The following is a 16,642-nucleotide window of genomic DNA, read 5'->3' as shown; positions in this document are numbered from 1 at the left end:
GCTCCACTTTTGCAGATGATATGACTGAGGATTTAAAGAACCCCAAAGACTCCTCTCCAAATTACATGGGCTCATCTGAAACTTTGACAAGAGAGCAGAGTATAAAATTAATCAACACTCCCAGCAGAGGATCACAGCAGCTCAAAAGCTATGTATATATACAGCCATATTGAATGAGGCTTCCCAAAATGAACTCCAGAATATGGAAACAAAAGATTTGTCTTTCTACTTGTTTCTCTTAATGTACTATGTGTCTTTTCTTTTTTTCCCCTTTTGGTTTATCTCAAGTTGTTATTGTATCTGTCTTTGGTACCTAGTACATTGTGTATGTTTATTTGTTTGTTTGAAATAGGGAAGTGAAGGGTAAAAAGAAGATGACTGCCAGGAGGTGCGGGAGGGAAAATGGAAGACAAACATGGGAAGGGATATCAATGTTCAAGAACTAATGTACCCACTACCTGATAAATGTAACCCCTCTATACATTACCCTGACAATAAACTACAATTTAAAAATAAAGAAAGAAATTAATATACAAAACTTAGTAGCTTTTTCTGTATGCAAATAACGAGACAAAAGAAGCTGAAATCAGGAAACCCTTGTGGTAGCCTCAAAAATTAATGTTGATAATAATAATAAAAGGTGGTGGCAGAGGCACACACCTATAATCCAAACCACTCAGGAGGCTGAGATCTGAGGATGATGGTTTAAAGCCACTTCAGGTACTAAGGTCCATGAAACTTATTGCCAATAAGCCACCAGAAAGCTGGAAGTGGCCCTGTGGCTCAAGATGTAGGGCAATAGCCTTGAATTGAAGAGCTCAGTCACAACACCCAGGCCCAGAGTTCAAGCCCTATGACCAACAAACAAAATAAATAAATAAATAAATAAATAAAGTAGAATAGAATAGAATATTAGAAATTTACCGAAGTTGTAAAGCACATCTATGATGAAAACTTTCAAAACCTGAAAAAAGAAATTAAAGCAGATTCAAGGAAGTTGAAAAAGCCTTACATGCTCTTGAATTGGGAAAAATTAAAATTGTGAAAGTGACAGTACTTCCTGCCCAACATGTTCTATGAGTCAACGTAATGCCCATCAAAATCTCAAGAATATCCTTCCATGATATAGAATAAGCAATCCAAAAGTTAATGTGGAAGAACAGAGGACTCAGAATAGCAGAAACAATCCTTAGCAGGACAGAGCTGGAAGAATATCAATACTAACTTCAAAAGTCAATAGGAAGGCTGTGGTTATAAAAAGAACTTGGTACCGGCCCATGAACAGGCCGGAGGAGTAACAGTAAGAATAAAAGAGCCAGAAATGAACCCACAGATGTATGGTCACTAAACTTTTCAAAGGGAGCAAAAAAACCCATAGGATTGAAAAGAGACAGCCTCTTCAACGAATAATAGTGGCAGAATCGGTTATATATGTGCAGAAGTTAAATCTACAATTTCCCTCATTTATAATAACAAAATGATGTCTAGGGTATTCTTAGTAGAGATCACAGTGGCTCAATAGCTATGTACACATGATGATATAAAATGATGCAGACCAAAATGAAATCTAAGAAAAGGAAACAAGAGGGGTTTTATTGTAATTTGTGCAGGTATTTCTTTTCTTTTTTAATTTTCATTTCTTTCCTTTGGTTTATTCCCTGTTGTCACTTTATTTATTTCTATTCCTTTTGCCATGTAAAAAGGTTTATCAATTATGGAAGGCAAAGGAATCTCAGAAACAGTGGGACAAAGAGTGAACCAATTCCACAGTGAAAGTCACTGGACACTGTTTTAGAAATGAACTTGACACTTGGGGTTAGGGGAGACAGGGCACAAGGGGAAAAACTGAGGGAAGGGCTAACAATGTTAAAAAAGTAATGTACTCATTGCCTTACTGACATAGATGTAACCCCTATGTTCAGCACGTTTACAATAAAATATACATTATAAGAATAGAATTCCAGCCGTGTCGGGTACATTCTACAAAAGTTCTCCTAAATTCAGTCACACAATAAAATGAATTTATGGATTACTACTTGATGAAAGTTATTCAAGCAAGATAATACTAATCTGCTCAACTATGATTGGAAACTTTTCAACTTATACTTCAAAAAGTACCCTTTATTTTATCACAAATATACTTGTTAAATACCATTTATAGAAACTGCTTATCACATTATCAATTAATATTTTAGTCTATGCTAATAACCTAAAAATATTTATCTCCAACAACTCAAATAACTTATTAAGGAAAGCATTTCAAACAAATTCATTGAATGCTAGTTTATAGAATCCTAAGATTATCACACATGTTCACATAATGGAAATTCTTTCTATTCTATTCATCATTTTCTCTTTTTCTGTTTCATATTATTAATATGATGATTGATTAAATATCTGATATCCAAGTATGGATTTCTTTTCATTGATTCTTGTGGAACTATAGCAATGTTTTAGGGAAAATGTATTAATGTTGCCTTTTGGGTGGTATGATTTAGCACATGAAAATGTATTCTTATGTTTGCAATATCCTCAGTATGTTTATCAAATTAGGAGAAAATATTTGCCTCTAATGATCTTATTCTTCATATTCCTTCCTGGTATTAAAGAATCCTCATTTCTGTGACATATTTGATGAGGGTATTAGGAGACTCCTTGGCTTTAGTCTCTTGTATAATATTTGAATCATTCTTGAAGGTGGGCCAATAGGATTCACCTGTCCTTGATCTTCTGTGCTCAAGTCTTGTGCTCTGCCACTGAGCCACAGCTCCACTTTCAAAGTTTTAGTGGTTAATTGGAGATGAGAACACCCTGCACTTTCCTGCTCAGGCTGAGGCAATCCAATTGCATCATCCCAAATGGCTTTCAGGCCAAGTTTCCTGACAAAGATGATGAACAACAAAATCATCCAAGCTAACTCTGTCTCTGGGGCCTCACTCTCTGTGGTCTTGGGTGAACTCATAACACCTGAGGTTCCAATCCACAAACATGTTTTCTAGCTCATGTTTTCTCCTGGATGAAGGCCACAGATGTAGAACCCCAGGAAATAGTTTTGCACATAACTTCGGGAGACCAATAACTGGCTTTGATAAAAGTTAGGCTATAGTACCAATCTCTATCAATAAAAAGACACTTATACACATGGAAGGAGATATCTGAATATACATACCTGAAACTCTGGGCCTCACTCCCAGTCAGACTTGCAGCTTAGCAGATGCTTCAGAGATGTGCCCTGTGATTTTAATACTCCTTCTTCTCCAGCTTCCCCACCTTGTCAGGTCCTTGGCTGGCACCAGCTGCTTTTCTACCCTGAAGAACAAAGCACACATGGATGGAGATGTGATGGTTGCTGGGTTTTTCCCTCTCTACACTTTGGGAACAGAACGTGGTAACAGCGATGCTTCCAGTCAAGAAGAGCACAAGCTGTAAGTAACTCATCATTTTCTTCCCTTTTCCTGTTTTGTTCTGAGCATGGTCAAGGGCTGAGGGAAATCTGAGTGCACACATCAATGTTCTCTGTCTCCTCTATACTGACCTCCATTCTTATTGCACCAGGAACAGCTCAGTTTCATTATTTTGTCTTACATCTACTGTGCAGTGATTTTCTGCATGCTACAAGGACAGGACACCCATTTCCTTCCCTGCAGCTTCTTCTCACCAGGTTGGTAAATTCTTCACCTTACTCCAGCATCCCTGTATCTCCTGCATTGCAGCTGTCACTGCTGAAAATGAAGTGATATTCTTAAAAATCAACCTGAGTCACTGCCTCTTGTTCTGATCTAAAAGGCTGCAGCCACATTCTCTTCACCCCTAGACCAAGTGTCAGAATTTTTTTTTTACGAGCAGCAATACTTTCAGGACATTGATAATGTTTCTTATTGAATGCTTGTGGATCATTCTATATTCTTACTATTCATTAGATTTAGATCTGAGGAGCAAGGTTTGAAACTAGCTAAGGTAGGAAAAAATCAGTGTGCATCTTATGTAAAATAATATTTAGGAACATGAACTCACTGAAAGGGAAAGAAGAGATTTTTTTTCTTTGATGGTGTTTCTTTTTTCCTTTCCTTACTGTTCATTCATGTGTCTTTAGGAGGTAAAGGGTGCAGAGAAATTGTGGGACAAAGGATGAATAAATGTAGCAGCAGTAATCACTGAACAATATATTTAAAATGAACTGTATACTTGTGGGTAGGGATGTGTGAAAAAATAGAGAAAGCAAGGGAAGGAGTGATATTTTTCAAAAAGAAAAGTATTCTTTTTGTTTGTCAGTCCTGGTCTTGTGCTCAGGGTCTGAAACTGTCCTTGGACTTTCTCAAGGCTAGAGCTCAGCACTTCTGGTTTTTTTCTATGTATGTGGTACCAAGGAATCAAACCCGGGTCTTCGTGCAGGCTAGGCAAGCACTCTACCACTAGGCCAAATTCCTGCCCTTGTTAATAACTTTTATGGATTGATTTCTTACCTGACTCTTTCCCCACAGCTCTGGATCAGTTCTAGTAGTTTTCAGGAGGAGATGTTGGGGATATTTACAGACAGGATCACATTATCTATAAAAAAGAGAGAGAGAGAAGAGAGAGTTTTTTGTTTTATTATAGGGATAATTATAGGAGTGCTTCAGTTACATTCATCAGGTAGTCGGTACATTACTTCTCAAACATTCATACCCCTTCTCATGTTCTTGTTCCAATTTCCCCCCAACCCCTCCCAATCATCTTGTTTCCCCCTTCACTTCCCTATTTCAAATAAACAAACAAACATATGCAATATACCAAGAAATAAAGTCAGGTGCAATAACCACATGAAATTAACCATATGGGGAAAAAGAGATAAGAAATAACTTCCCACAGTATATTAAGAACAACAATCAATGTATGTGAATTAATGCACCTTCTATCTGGCAAATATCATGTAACCCTTTTATTAATTACAATAAAAAGTATCAAAAAAATAAAATAAACATCTTGTTTCCATGTCCTTGAGTTCATTTTCTTTAGCCTCATCCTGTATGACCATATGTACATAGCTTTTGATCTATGGTGATCCTCTGCTAAGAGAGTCCTAGATGTGTACTAATTACTGCAAATGAGGGAAACCATGAAACCTATGTTCCTTTGGGTCTGGCTTACTTCACTTAATAGGATTTTTTCCAAGTCTTTCCATTTCCTTACTAATGGGGTAATGCCATTGTTTCTGATGGCAGCATAGAATTCCATGGTGTATAAGTACATCTTCTTGACCCAATCATCTACTCAAGGGCATCTGGGTTGATTCCATATCTTTGCTATGGTAAATAGTGCTGCAATGAACATCGCTGTACTAGTGGATTTAGTATGTCCTTGTTTCTGGGCATTTGGATAAATACTAAGGAGTGGAATTGCAGTGTCATAGGAGAGCTCTATGTTAAGTCAGAAAGAAAGAGTGTTAAATGTTCCTTCCCTACTTTGATTATCTAAATGACTTTCTCCTTGCCACTGCTCTTGCTAGGAATTCCAGTAATATGCTGAAGAGGAGTGGAGAGAGTGGACATCCTGATCATGTTGCTGATTTTGGGGGGAGATGACTTTAGACTGTCACTATTAAACATCATGCTGATTGTAGGTTTTTCATGTAGGTTTGTATATAATTATGTCATTTTGTCCTTGCTTCTGTTGATGGGTTGTAATATATTAATTAACTTACAGATGAAAACTGTGTTTGCATCCCTGGAATGAATACCATTTGATCCTTATGTAAGGTTTTCTCCACCAGTTGTTATGTTCCACTTCTCAGCATTTTGATGAGAAGAGATGCATCAGTGTTCATAAAGGAAATAGTTCTAATGTTCTCTTTTTCTCAATATGTCCTTCAGCAGTTGAAAGAACTGTATTTTTGGCTAATAGAATGAATTTGGTGGTATTTCCTCCCTTTGTATTTTATTAAAGAGTTTGAGAACTATTTGGTGATAATTCTCCCTTAAAAGTCTCCAAGAATTTGGCTGGACTTATTCACCATAGCTAAGATACAGAACCAACCCAGATGACCCTCAGAAGATGATTGGATCAAGAAAATGTGGTACTTATATACAATGGAAATCTATGCTGCCATCAGAAAGAATGACATTGCCCCATTTGTAAGAAAATGGAAAGACTTGGAAAAAATCATACTAAGTTAAGTAAGCCAGACCCAAAGGAAGATAGGTTTCTTGGTTTCCCTCATGTGCAGTAAGTAACACATATCCAGGATTCTCCTAGCAGAGGATCACAATAGTAAAGAGCTATGTACATGTGGCCATAAAGGATGAGGAGAAGCAAAATGAACTCTGGGATCTGGAATCAAAAGTTTAGTTTGTGTGTTTGCTGTTCTCAATCTACTATGTGAGGTTATTTCCCCCCCTCTTTCTCTCTCTCTCTTTCATTTTGTTACTCTCCTTATGGTTTATCTCATATTGTCATGTTGTCACTGTACCTGACTTTGGTACCTGATATATTGTACATACATTTATTTGTTTATTTGAAATCGGGGAGGAAGGTGAAAAGCAAGATGACTGAGAGGTATGTGGGGGAGGGAAAAATGGGAGAAAAACATCAGAAAGGATATCAGTGTTGGACAAGTGTTGTACCCACTACCTGAGAAATGTAACTGAAACCTCTCTTAACCTCACCCTAACAATATAATACAAGTAAAATAAGAAGAGTTTGGCTGTAAAAGGGACGTTTGTTATTGGCAATTTGATATCATGGCGTGTGATGTGTCTGTTTAACTGATTTATGCCTTCCTGACTCAGTTTGGGTATTGTTATTTTCTCTAGTAATATACCCATCTCTGTCAGACTAGTATATCATAATTGTTGTCACAGATGCTTATGCAGTATTCCCATTTAATATTCTCGAGTTTTGCTTGAGTCTGTGGTGATGTTTCCTATTTCATATGGATTTTTATTTGTTTGAGTGGCTTCCCTTTTTTCTTAGTTATGTTGCTAAAGGCCTACCAATTTTTTTCAAAGAACCACCTTTTCATTTTGCATATTCTCTGCGTGGTTTTTTATTTAGTCTCTAATTCTTTTAATTTTCCTCTAATTTTAATTATTTCCTTACATGTACTGGTTTTGCTGTGTCTTGTTTCTGTTTTTCTATATGATGAACATATGTAATTCCATCATGCCTACATTGTTACTTTTTTCTTGGAAAGATTTTATTAGCACTGATTTTTACATCATATTCCAAATGCCATGTTTAACAAATAAGTATTCAAGAAGGAAAACTCTATATGTAATCACTGGTATATAGATTTTAGAACATAATTGAAGTTAAGCTGAGAGTTTGTATGTCATATTTACTTATCAATCTATATAACATTATATCTATAGAGTATATATCCCATCATAGATATTTATGTCTGTATAGTTGTGCTTATTGACAATGTCCATAAGCTTGGATACATGAATATAGAGTCATCACTCGTACTGTTTGGATCTAATATCCACATGTCAAAGAGACCATGCGCCTTTTGTTCCTTTTGTCTGGACTTATCTTGCTCAACATGATTTACTCTAGTTTCATCCACTTGCCAGAGACTGCTATTATGTTATCTTGTTGGCTATGTAGAATTCCACTGTATATATGTACCACATTTGTTGAATCCACTTATCTGTATTGGGGCATCTGGGGTGCTTCCATCACTAGGCTATTGTGAATAGTGCAAAGATGAACATGGCTGAGCAGGTATCCTTATCATATCCTGGATTATGAATGAATGAAAGAAAGAAAGAAAGAAAGAAAGAAAGAAAGAAAGAAAGAAAGATAGAAGAAATAAAGAAAGGTACTTTGATCACTTTTAGTCCTTAGTATTCATTCTCTTCAGCATCTTTTTACCATGTGTTGACCTTGGCACTGAAATTCCCATGTATAGCTTGCTTACAATATTTCTTCCTCATCCAAGTTGGAGCCTCTCTCTCCAGGGTGAAGTTCTTTGACTTGGATGTACCTCTTTGATTTTGTTACAGGAATATGAGAGAAATTCAGCAGCTTGTGTTTGAGCTCTTCTTCTAGTTGATATTGCTGGAAGAGTTGTTGAATATGCTGGGTCTGCGAGGAGATCTTGCTATAGAATCTTCCTTACATGAACTTTTGCTTCTGAAGTTGCTCTTAAGTCGAACATTCATTAGTTAGATGACACATAACACATACCTGCTGATTTAAGTGAAGGATTAATTTTTCCACAGGTTGAGCTGGTTTTCCTCAGATAAAGGTAACAGCATGTCTGATGTCTTCTGAAATTCTAATCTATAATTAATGGACAACAACCTTTTGTTTGGTGAATTGGGCAGTAAGGAAAAGCAAGCTTTCTCTCAGCTTAAATAAGTTTTGAATCTCATGCAAGACATAATTTCCTTCAAGTCTGTACCTGACCCTATATACCAGCATAAGACACTACACTTTCATTCCATCCCAATGAGGGGAATGTTCTAGCAAATTTACTGGCAAAAAAATAAATATTCATCCATGTCATGAGCTTTGATATACTCTTTCTCAGTGTCTATGTTCACTCACTATGCAGGGTTATCTTCAAGAACTACCAGTCGGTTTTGGCCTTGGCTTTTGCTATTGAGGAGATCAACAAAAATCCTGATCTTTTATATAGCCTCTCTCTGGGATTTGATGTCTACAATGTTCACCATGCATATTGGGGCGTATTTAAGAATCACTTCATTTGGCTCTTTGGGAAATATACATTTCCAAACTACTCCTGTATGAGAGAGAGTAAGTCTATCGCAGCAATTACAGGACCATTAGGAATAATGTCTGCTGAGATTGGAACAGTGATGGAACTCTACAGGTTTCCACAGGTGAATGTTGGAGGGGTGGATGGATATAAAAAATCCAATTTGGGAATTATATTGATAGGAAGAGAATGAATTTACGAACCTATCAAATTTTGTGATATTAACAAGTAAGGACTCAAATATATTGGGATCTGTATATTACTTCTGTCTGGAAAGCAAGATGGAAACATTTGTCAGGCAAATGGATTATTCAAAAATTTTCTTCAACACAAGCAAGGAAATGGAAAATGACTTTCAAATGTCAAGATATGTTGAGTATGGTACTGGTGGCTGACATGAGTAATCTTAGTTACTCAAGAGTCTTATCTCCAATTAAATAGCAAAACTCAAGAAGAGGATGTCTGGCTGAATGTGCAGAGCAGCGCTCTTGATGGAAAAAGCCAAGTATGTGCAGGAGGCTCTGAGTTTGTGCACTTGTACAGGCATGCACATATATATATATACACACAATACACACAAGAATGCAAGATATGCTGTATAAAGTTATTTAGGCTGAGAAAAAGATAGAGGCAAGTATTCTATCACTATGAAAGTGAAATCTAAAACAGGAAAAATAGTTTGAATTGAAAAGGAAACATGCATGTAAGTATGTACATATAGACATGATCAATCTGACTGAAGTATGGTAAACATAGAGGTCAAACTTCATAGTGAAACCTTACTGATCTATAGACAATCTTCATAATGCACACCACAAAGGTGAATACACGCCAAAGGTAGATGTTAAGGAAAGTTTGAAGAGGAACAAGGGATGGATGCATGGGAAAAACAACACAACATTGTATGTACATATGTGAAAAATGGAATTGGGAAACTAGGGAGTGGGTGAGATTGATGTAGATGGGAGGAGTTGATGCAACTGAGAAAAATCAAAAGGCACTTTAGGGATAAGTTGATATATTATACAACTCTTAAAAATGAATCAAAAAATGGAATAAAAATTACCTCCCATCTACTTCAACTGGTTCTTAATACTTCAAGACTGAGACTGTGATGGATGGCAATCTTTTCATTTATAAAGCATACAATTCTCTTCCACTTTAGCTAACCTTTGGGCCTTTTGATCATGCCCTGAGTGACCATAACAAGTTTCCTGCTCTCTATCAGATGGCCAAGAAGGACACATCAATCGCTGCCGCCATGGTCTCTTTATTGCTCCACTTTAGCTGGACCTGGGTGGGGCTGCTGACCTCACAAGATGAGAATGGTTCGTGGATTATTTCTGAACTGAAAGAAGAGATGATCAAGAACAGAGTTTGTGTGGCCTATGAACTACTGATCTTAACCCAAAACTTGTCACATATATTCAATTTAATGGCAGTATATAATCAGATAAATAAGTCTTCAGCAAATGTCCTAATCATATATGGTGATAATGAGTCCCTACTAGCTCTGCTAATATGTATTGAGCAACATGTAATAAAAGGCAAAGTTTGTATCATGAACTCACAGTGGGATTTAACCATGAAAAGAAGCTATTTCATGCTAGGCTCATTGCATGTGCCTCTCATTTTTTCACACCATCATGCAGATGTTTCTGGATTCACAGATTTTGCCAAGGCAGCTAACCCTTCTAAATACCCTGAAGACTTTTTCCTTGCCAAGCTGTGGTTTCTCTCTTTTAATTGCTCAGCTTCTGAGTCTGACTGTGTGACATGGGACAGTTGTCCTCCTGACGCCTCCTTGGATTTGTTGCCAGGGCATATGTTTGACATGACCATGTCTGCAGACAGTTACACCATCTACAACACTGTGTATGCAGTGGCCCAGGCTCTCCATGAGATGCTGCTTCATCAAACAGAAGTTCAAACAACTGGAAAGAGAGAAGGGACAGTGTCTTTCACTGAACAGGTAATTTGTCTATGTTACAAGGTACACACTATGTGCAAAGATACTTCCTAGATTGTGTCTCATCACTCTGTGAAAATAAATATTTGAGATGTTTTTCCAAATTCCAGAAAACCATTTTGTTTAAATGTGTGTGATACTACAAATCTGTGGTTATATCTTCTCACATGAAATAGAAGGTTTGTAAAAAGGATATAATGTCTACTCCTTTGCATAAATTCCTCCTTTTTTGCGTTTTTGGCCAGTCCTGGGGTGTGAAACAGAGCCTGGGTGCTGTTTCTGGGACTCTGTGCTCACGGATAGCACTGTACCCCTTGAGTCACAGCACTACTTCTGGCTATTTCTCAGTACTTTACTACAGACAAGAGTATCACATATGAACTTGGGCTGGATTTGAACTTCAAGTCTCAGATTTCAGCCTCCTGAATACCTAGGATTACAGGTGTGAATCACCCCCACACAGATTTTGAATTTGTTTACTTGCACATATTCTGCACATACTTATATCTAATGTTTTCAAATCTGTAAATTTAGCTTTTCCCTACATATCTTCAGCACTAGCAAAGGATGTCTTGATGAACAGAATTATACATGTCTTCTCCTTAATCTTTTCATGTCATCTAGTTGCATTCAACTTTGGTATTAAGAGTTTACCAGGTTCAGTCTATAGATATTCGTGAAAATAGTGGTTGTTACAAGCTGTAGCTAGACAACTCAGAATGGATTCATTCACTGGTATTCACTGGGCATTAGTTTCTCTTCAAAGAACGCCTTATAATTCCTTTCTTTATTTCTTTCATTTTCTCGTTGGAGTCATGTACAGAGGGGTTACAGTTACATTCATTAGGAAGTACATACATTACTTCTTAAACATTGTTATCCCTTCCCATGCCTTATAGTCCATTTCTGAGTAACCAGGATTCAAAACATTTTCATTTCCCCATAGATTTCCTTCTGGAATTCTTTATTAGATATCTGAACTATCCTTGAATTCTAAATCAGAAGTTAAGGGTAAACAGGAACCTACCTTCCTTCCTTCCTTCCTTTCTCTTTCTTCCTTCCTTCCTTCCTTCCTTCCTTTCTTTCTTTCTTTCTTTCTTTCTTTCTTTCTTTCTTTCTTTCTTTCTTTCTTTCTTTCTTTCTTTCCTTCTCTCCTTCTCTCCTTCTTTCTTTCTTCAGTTTTGGTGGCCCGTCAGTGGTGAGACTTGAACTCAGCCTGGGCACTGACCCTGAGCTCTTCAGCTTAAAGCTACTGTCGTACACCTTGGGACAAAGTGCCACTTCTGGTTCTCTTGTGGTTCATTGGAGGTAAGAGTCTCCTGATCTTTAGTGCCTGGACTGGCTTTTAATTGCAGACCTCAGATCTCAGCCTCATGAGTTACTAGGATTACAGGTGTGAGCTACTCAGCCTTGCAGGAGCTTTCCTTAGTTCAGGTTTTAAGCTTTCATTCTGGAATGTTCTTCACCATGATATTTTCCATCCATTTTAGCTGCATCCTTTTTTGAAGAATATCCAGTTTTACAATCCTGCCGGAGATCAAGTGATTTTGGATGAGAAAAAGAAATTAGAGCCAGAGTACGACATTCTGAACATCTGGAATTTTCCTGAAGGTCTATCATATCTGAAGATATGATAGAGTGGGCCATAGGAACTACAGAGGTGTGTTGATCTAATCATAATGATTTTAAAGACATATATCTATATCTATCTATCTATTTATCTATCTATCTATCTATCTATCTATCTATCTATCTATCTATCTATCTATTTATCTTTACAAACATGTTCCTTTAAACTTATAGCTGGCTGAGTCCCAGCAACTTTCTCCTCTATCTCTAGATACTCAGAGAGATAAGAACTGAATACCATTGTGTAAGGTCACCCAAAAGAGACACTTTTATGGGATTCTATTCTCCAATGAACCATCAAAAAATAGCTGAAAATAGAGCTGTGGGTCAAGTAGTAGATGCTAACCTTGAGAAAAACAACAACAAAAAAAGCTGCCCAGACCTTGAAGTTCAACCCCAGGATTAGCAATGAAAGATTAAATGTGTTTCTAAATACTGATTTAGAGTATGGCCATACAATATTCACTATATCTTTCTAGGAGGTTTCCTACACTGTGATCAAGTACCCGAGGATCCCTTTACGTGCTTGAAAGGTTTACTTTGTTCCCTTCTATGGAAGGTTCATTCCATTCTTAGTTGACCTCTGACTTAGGCACCTTTGGGGACAGGAAAAAATAGAAGGCAGCTCTGAGAAGATGCTCACTTCATGGCCACGGTTAAACTAAGAGGAAAATACGATGGGCCTGGGCTTCTCAAAATGCTATGAAAAGGAGGACTTCCTACGTGCTATTCTCCACTTCACAGATGTGTAGTGATAACAGATAGTGACAGCAATATAAGAAATTCTATAGGGCTTTGCACTAGGACTGACTTCCTCACCATTATTTTCCACCTTTTAAAATTACCATACTAGTCAATATTTTAATAGGCTAGAAATCAAGGTTGTAATACATAAGCCTATGGTAATTGTGAGATAGGTAGTTTGTAACAGAATTCACATAGCTACACAGACTGCACATAGCTACATAAAAACATTAAGATTACTAATCCAATTCTTTCTAACATTGCATCTCTGGATTGTTAGCTCTGTAAACCTGCACAATTACTGACAAACCCTAATTTTCCCCAGACTCCTCACTCTGTTTGCAGTGAGAGTTGTGGTCTTGGATTCAGGAAATCTCCTCAGGAGGGAAAGGCTACCTGTTGCTTTGATTGTACCTCTTGCCCACACAATGAGATTGCTAATGAGACAGGTAAAGCCATGACTTATGAAAAAATGATGCATTTCTTCCTAGTTTTCCTCAGTCCAACCAAGTCAATGAAAAATTTGTACATTATGATTGCACAGCTTGTTTTCTTTCCCTCTGTTAGTAATTCAATATTGACAAGTGGTTCTATTGCTATTTGAAATGTGATACACCAAGGGCTTGAATTATCTATTTTAGTAATATTTTCTAGTCTATTTCAGGCAAAGTTACATTCAGAAATGCTTCTTATTTCTAATGGGTAAGACTTGCATTTTTTATGGCCAGAGATATACAGCATTTCTTTATGTGTCTGTAAGCCATTCTTATTTCCTCTTCAGAGACGTCTGTAAGTCTATAGTCCACCTTTAAAAGAGATGGTTTCTTCATTGAGGGTGTGTTTTTGAGAGATTTAATTTTTTGAGCTCTGGCTATATTTTAGATATGAGGCCCTTCTCTGATGTATGGCTAGTGAAGCTCTTCCCCCACCAGGTGGGCTTTCTATTTATCTTTCTAGCCATGTCCTCAGCCTTTCACAAGATCAGCAGTTTAATGCAGTCCCATTTGTCCAAACTTCCTTTTATATCCTGTGTTTCTAGCCTTCGTTAAAAAAGTTTCAACCTGTGCTATGGAGCCCTAATGTGTCTCCTATTCCTTCTTATAAAGTTTTCAGGTTTCTACTTTCCCTCCAAGTCTTGGATTTATTTGGAATTGATTCTGGTGCAGGGTGACATATAAGGATCCACGTTTAGCTTTCTACAGGTGCTTATCCAATTCTGCCAAGCACCATTTGTTGAAGAGTGTGTCTTTTTTCCATCCTATTGTTTTGTCTTCCTTATGGAAGATTAGGTGGCCATAGGTCTGTAGCTGATTTCTTGGTTTTCACAAATCATTGTAATATAACATGTATATTTCTCTCTGCACTTGCCACATAGCAAGTGCACGGAAATTTGGATACAGTTTTAGAAGTGGAAACGTCTTAGAGTATCTAAGAGTACTTTTTCTGTTCCTACAGCTTCATAAATGAATTGCAAATGAAAATATAATGAGAAGAATTCAAGTATGTGCCACAGGGATAAAATTAACATGTTACATATACATAATCTGTATTGTTTAAAATTTTCAATTAGATTGCAGAACAACACAGAGCTCCACATGTTAAAGTATGTGAGAAAATGTGTAGAAAATAGCAGTTAGGAGATTAGGATATCCCAAAGGCACATTATAAATACAAGGAATAGTCAATGAAGGAAAAAGCAAGTTGAACAAAAACTCTGAAAAAAGAAGAATATCTAAGGGGGGTGTTTATGGTTTAGAAAAGAAACTGAAATGCTTTTATAATAGGAAATACTGACATATCAGGACTATATCTAATGAATACTTTCCAAATTTCTTTGAAGAAAATGAAGCCCACAATATTGATTAATGGCAGATTACACTTCTCTCCAGATATGGAGCAGTGTGTGATGTGTGCAGATCATCAGTATGCCAACACACAGAGAGATCAGTGCCTCCTGAGAGCTGCAAGTTTCCTGGCTTTTGGAGATCCCTTGGGCATGGCTCTGGCCTGCATGGCTCTTTGCTTCTCTATGCTCACTGCTGCTGTTCTGGGGATGTTTGTGAAACACCAAGACACTGCCATTGTCAAGGCCAATAACCGGGCTCTCAGCTACATCCTGCTCATCTCCCTCATCTTCTGTTTCCTCTGTGCCTTGCTCTTTATTGGCCGACCCAACACAGTCACCTGTATCCTGCAGCAGATCACATTTGGAGTTGTGTTCATGGTGGCTGTTTCCACAGTGTTGGCCAAAACGCTGACTGTGGTCCTGGCCTTCAAGGCCACTTGTCCAGGGAGAAGGATGAGGCGGCTGCTGGTGTCTGGGGCTCCTAATCTCATCATCCCCATCTGCACCCTCATCCAGTTGAGTCTGTGTGGCCTCTGTCTGGGAAGCTCTCCTCCCTTTGTGGACACAGATGCACACTCTGAACATGGCCACATCATCATCCTGTGCAACAAGGGCTCCCTCACTGCCTTCTACTGTGTCCTGGGATACCTGGGCTCCCTGGCCCTGGCCAGCTTCATGGCAGCTTTTCTGGCCAGGAACCTGCCTGACACCTTCAATGAGGCCAGGTTCCTGACCTTCAGCATGCTGGTGTTCTGCAGTGTGTGGCTCACCTTCCTGCCTGTCTACCACAGTGCCAAGGGGAAAGTGATGGTGGCTGTGGAGGTCTTCTCCATCTTGGCCTCTGGGGCAGGCCTCCTGGGCTGCATTTTTGCCCCAAAGTGTTACATTATCATGTTAATACCCCATAAAATGTCTCTGCATGGCTTCAGGGATAAAAGACATAGTAGTAGACATTAGCTTTCTTATGATTAAACTCATGATGTATAGATTGTGCGGTTTAAATATTCAGGATTTTCCATTGTTAGTTTGTATTTTGGGATATTTAGTTCACTGAGTAAGAATCTATTTCTCAATTTTCAGGCAGTTTTATACACATGTGGCGGTGATCACAATTTAAATTCAAATACTTTTATATAATTTTTATTCCTCCTATTTACCCTGCACTTGATCTTCTCTTCCTCTCCTATGTTAATTTTCAATGTTGTCTATTCTCAGTTTTCTAAATTTTCCATTATGGCAAATTCCATTCTGCAGAGTTCTCTGCCGTATAGATATCTAATACATTTCCTTAAAATTTTCCTCTTCACAAAGTTTTACTTTTCGGTATGGTCCTTAAGAGATTGTTTTGTTCAAAAGTTCTATATTTTAAGTCATGGATTTTCCTTTTGTATTAATCTTGAGTGTCTTTTCTGGGCCTTTTTTCTGCATGTCTGTCTGGATATCTCCTTGTGTCCATACACTCCAAGAATAGTCTTCATTTTAGGATTACAATGTATAAAATATTTGAATTTCTGTTAAGGTTAAAGTATGTAATACATCATAGACTGCTCTTCTTTTCCTGGACAGGCCTTCTAATTTATTGTTATTTAATAACTCTTCCTTATTTGGTATATAGAAATGTGTTCATTAAATATACATGAGAGCATGTCTTGTAATGGTGCCACATTTACAATTTGTTGAAGCATGAGCATTTTTAACCGTCACATTCAAAATCTCTTAATTTGATAAGGAAAACAGTTATTGTTTCAAATAT

At 37.5% G+C, this 16,642-nt stretch overlaps 1 pseudogene; it reads left to right on the top strand.

The window, feature by feature from the left end:
• Nucleotides 1-15,846, top strand: part of LOC150039352 (vomeronasal type-2 receptor 116-like) — a 33,248-nt pseudogene extending 17,402 nt beyond the window's left edge.
• The last annotated feature ends 796 nt before the right edge of the window (nt 15,847-16,642 follow it).

Source organism: Megascapheus bottae, unplaced genomic scaffold (assembly GCF_031878675.1).
Source record: "Megascapheus bottae isolate mThoBot1 unplaced genomic scaffold, mThoBot2.hap1 HAP1_SCAFFOLD_40, whole genome shotgun sequence".
Lineage (NCBI taxonomy): Eukaryota > Metazoa > Chordata > Mammalia > Rodentia > Geomyidae > Megascapheus > Megascapheus bottae.
This window is presented reverse-complemented; position numbering and strand designations above follow the sequence as displayed.